The 4742-nt window shown below is 37.3% G+C and overlaps 1 long non-coding RNA gene across 2 annotated transcripts in view; it reads right to left on the bottom strand.

The window, feature by feature from the left end:
• LOC105164510 overlaps window positions 1–4742 on the bottom strand; it is a 10435-nt gene that overhangs the window by 2506 nt on the left and 3187 nt on the right. The window contains exons 2-5 of one of the 2 annotated variants that reach the window (XR_002287200.1): window positions 3862–4520; window positions 3535–3749; window positions 2739–2987; window positions 2297–2402 (exon numbers count right to left, since the gene is read on the bottom strand). This is a non-coding gene — a long non-coding RNA (uncharacterized LOC105164510). Of the gene's footprint in view, window positions 1–2296; window positions 2988–3534; window positions 3750–3861; window positions 4521–4742 lie in introns of both variants that reach the window. The other variant, XR_002287199.1, reaches the window with a different exon arrangement.

The raw sequence follows: 4742 nt of genomic DNA, 5'->3' as shown, positions 1-4742 counted from the left end.
TAACTACATATTATAAGCATGTAAACGTATATGGAATTAATATATTTACTAATTATATTAAAAATATTAATTAGCATATTCTAAACTAAAACCATAGACTATAATTAAACAAATTTGTAAGTAGAAAGTAACTGTAAAGAAAATATGTGAACAATAAAAGAACAGAAAGTAGTATATAAAGGGGCAGAAGACTACACACAACATTAATTATAAAACATGCTAGCTCTAAACAAAAATCCCCTCACCACAATAACAGAAGAGTTAAACCACACTCCTACAACTTCCACTGTGAAGTGAAAAAAACTATCACCTACCTTACACACCCACTCCCATCCTCTAGGAAATTGGGGTAACTTAACATCACTAAAGTATGTCATAAAATCTTTCCCAATCACTCGAATAAGCATGCATATGAGCTTTAAAATATATCTTATTCCCCCACACTGAAACCATGACTGCCCTCAAGCATGTCTCAATCCAAATACACAAATTATCCAAGTAGCAATTCTCAAATATCCTTTCATGTCACTCAAGTACATCCCCTATATTAATAAGACTTAATAGTATAAGAAGAGCCAGCAATATTGAGACAAGCACTTGCAGTACAACATACAATATTCAACACACAAGTATCCCATTGACTTCATCAAAATAAAATGAAACAAGTCTCAACACTCTCACAAAGGTATCAGTGTAATCACTCCACTCATAAAGTGTTTAAGAATTTGGGTTCCACTCAAATCAATACATAGAATGCCATTACCATAGGCTTGCTTGTGAATCAAATCTCCTCCACCAACGAAATGAAAATTAATACATGAATCAAAGGGTCTTTTCAAGGGTTGTAATGGGGCTTAGGACAAGGTGTGGCAAAAGATAGGCCGAATTAGGGCTTATGAATTCAAAGGAGCGATGCCGACCTAGTTGCTTATCTTTCCAACCTCATTGCCATTCAACTCGATTCAAGTAATTTGAACAATCAAACACCTCCAATTTTTTCGTTTTCTATTTCTTTTTCTTCTCAATCTTTTCTTCTTTTCCTCATTTTCTTCTTTCCTTTCTTTTTTTTTTCCTCAATATTTTCTTCTTTCCTTTCTTTTTTTTTTCCTCAATATTTTCTTCTTTCCTTTCTTTTTTTCTTCTTCTTTCTCTTCTCCTTTTTCTTCATCTCTTTGTTCTTTTTGTTTCATCATTCGTTTTTCATTTCCTCGTTCCATTTCTCTTTTTCGTTTCCTTGGGGATACCACTGCATCCATTGTTATTCACTCATTTTCATGTCAATTTACAAGCAACCAAGCCAACACCATCCCCTTAAATGGGTTCAAAAATCAGTTCAGGAGATAATCAAGAAGGGGATGATTTAGCTTATAACGTGGTTTAACCAACAAAAGAAAAGCCAAGGCTCAAATGAGTTATTCTATGGGTGAATTCAAGGTAGGCTCTTTTGAGGTAATGGGGTATTCCTAACTGCCCTTATCACTTTAATGCACCAATCTTACAAGAATGCGGACTCAAAATGTATTACACAAGCAAGTTCTAGAATGGACACACTAAGTTTGATGCCCTCGATCAAAAGAAATGTAGCACTGTTTAAATGAAAGTGCTTTGGTCCAAAAGCTCACACAAAGGCTTTTGTGTTGATTCTTGAACATTGTTCATTTGATGCAGTCAATGGGACACACTTCACACTACTTTTTTTTATATGCCACTAGTGCTAGTGTCTCCTGCTTATCTCGACTTATACCAAAAATTCCTATTAATCTAAGGGATAACACAAGACAACAATCAGAAAATTCAAGTGCTACCGCAGGATAATTCACATATTTTTCTCAAGACACTAACTTCCTTCACAAGTTTCGGTGTTTACTAAAAATTGTCAACCCCCAAATAAAAACTTTTAGTCCTCACACATCCACATTCCAACACATTAATTCCCCAACTAATCTAATTCAATTGTCACATTGAATATTGGTCTCCAATCTCTTGTTACTTTATTACAAGAAAGATTGTTTGGCAAGTCACTCTAATCCAATAGGAGTAATATGTCATAATACATAGAGTGCACAAGCAACAATAAATCAAAGTTTTGGAAGTTCCAAGTCATATCTTCCTTATTTTTCTAAAACAAGTCTTTCTGATCTAATTCAATTGTCAAAATGTATTAATTAGAAGCAATGAGCTACAGAAACTAAAGAAAAGATCGATTCAAGCATAGCAAATCTTTTCTACATATGAGAATTGCGAAACTTACCTATTAATCACAAAGCAAGATAAAAATGCAGCAAATTTCATGCACCTCTCAAACAATAATCAGAAAATGACAGCCATGTAGAGCTGTGGTTGCCGCTATCAAGGGGTGCACATGCGAGGCAAGAGCCATGAGCTCCACCAGCCTACCTTATCTGCATTGCCATTGCTAAAAAAATTAATTAAGCAAGTAGATACTGCTTCAAGAGAGACAAATACATTTTCAAAGACTAGTATGAGCCTCGAGAAGGTAGACTAGATAATTATTTCTGATGAAGATATGTTCAATACAAAATTTAAAACAAAAAGGGAGCTTTTAAATGGGTTAGTGAAAAGATGATATAATAAAATTTTGGTGAAGTTGGGATAACGTGCAAAAAGGCTGATAGCAGACTAACAAGTGTCCACGAAATCCTCACAGGTATAAAACAGAAGAAGTTTGATTAAAATTGACGATATACTTGGTGAAAATTCAGTTCTAGTTCCCTTACAGTTTAAAGCCAAATCAGGACAAGTAATTGGAGCTCGTTCCTGATCACCGAAAACAGCAACAGAGACAGAACCGCAGCCAGTTTTTACTATATGTTCTTGTCCTCATAAGTAAGGTGAAACCCGGCCCCAGATAGAAGATTTCTGAAGATGTCTTTTTCATCTCCACTTAGATCTTCACTGTCATCAGAATAAATGAGTTCGTCAGGGTCAGTTGTCAGGCCGTCTTGATCATCTTCAGAAGCTAAAACCTGAAAAACAATGTACTGAATTAACACCAGGGCATGACATCAAATGTACATTATAATGGCTAACAATGAGAAAGATAGTGCCAACTGGTGAAGACATATTTCTAGCTCAATATGAATCTCTTGGCTGCCTTTATTCGCCAATCATTGTTTTCTGCAGACAATTTAAGAGAGTGGTAAAATTGAGTGTTCAAGTTTTGAATCCTTTTAGATGGCAGCTTTTTAACTTGCATGCTTGCCAACAGATAAGAGAGATGGTCCTTAAGAGAATAAGGGGAGACGAAATACAGCATGAAAAATGGTCCATTAACCACAAAAATCAACCAAAAAATTTCACCCAAGAAAGAGTGCCCAAAGCAACAAAACATGGCTCCACACATGCTAGAATAACCAAGGCCAAGATTTCTATTTTTGCAGAAGGGAGAACCAATGAGGATTTATGTTCATCAGTAGAGTTGCTTATAGTCAACAGAATCCATGATTACCCATATATGGCTTTGATCAATAGGACCGAGTGACCAGATACTGAGAATAAAAAGGACCTACTAACCTCCAGGTCTGAAAACTCGAACCATGGACAGTAGTCCAAGATCTCACAAACAAATACAACTGTGTCTCGCAGCAGAAATCCTGCATCAGCTTCCAACATGTCAGATACCTTCATAAACTGAATAACAGAATTGTTCCAGGTCTTCTCGGGATCACTGCCAACTGACTGATCACTCTCCAAATATATACATATGGTGTCAAAAGACTCATACACTCCTGCACAATCAAAGGCGGTAGCAAAGAATTAGAATAGATCATCCACCATAATTCCACTAGCTGCTGCAGCAATTTGCATTGAAATAATTCAAGCTTTTAAAGAGCTACCCACCAATCCGAAGCTCACATCCACCAGCTTGAAAGAATTTGCGAAAAAATTTTCTAGTTTCCATTATTTCCTTGAAGGACAAGAAATTCCACTTTCCAGGTGAATGAGCTCCTCTTCCCAATTCCATCCGACTGAGAACAGGCAGTTCCTGAGTCAGTTTCTTGATCAGTGAAGTCCTGCATTATGGAAGTTTCTTTCAATATAAGAACCTCAGCAGAGAAGATAACAGTATCCTGGACTAGAAATCCAGAATCCTGATCAAAGAGATTAGTGAGTGTCACAAACTCGAAGACAATATCAGCTCACATCAGGGACATCGTTCTAACGATTGAACCAGGGGCTGGCACCACCATTAACATGCCCATTTCTATGGATCCCAACACCATTTGGGATAAGCGGAGGAGGCAATCCAACAGCCATTGGAGGCGGAGTAGGTGGATACAACCCATGTGTGTCAGGTAGGTTGTGGAACTTACAAATGGACTCCCAGCTGGACTTCCTTTACGCTGTTGTATCGCATGTATCTGCCTCAGCCCTTCTTCATGGATACGTGATATCGTCTCGAGCTCCTTCATTGACAAAGCTTCCAGCCCAGCACCATATAGAGGAGCATGCCGTGACATCTCTTCCTGAAGTTGAGCCTCTAGATGGCGGATGTATTGCTGCAAGAAAATAGCACTCTATCAGCAACAACATCAAATAATCAGATTCCTTCACATAAAGGAGCTGACATTAAGGAAAATCGTTCAGGGGCTAAAAAGTCATTTTTTAACGAGAGAAAAGTCAATAATCCAATCAAGTACAAGCTAATTGAGATACTCCAATTAAGCATCTTCAGCAAACACAGCCTCGCAGGCCTGCAATTTGGATTCCATCCCATCAAA

The sequence above is a fragment of the Sesamum indicum genome, linkage group LG6 (assembly GCF_000512975.1).
Source record: "Sesamum indicum cultivar Zhongzhi No. 13 linkage group LG6, S_indicum_v1.0, whole genome shotgun sequence".
NCBI classification, from domain to species: Eukaryota; Viridiplantae; Streptophyta; class Magnoliopsida; order Lamiales; family Pedaliaceae; genus Sesamum; species Sesamum indicum.
This window is presented reverse-complemented; position numbering and strand designations above follow the sequence as displayed.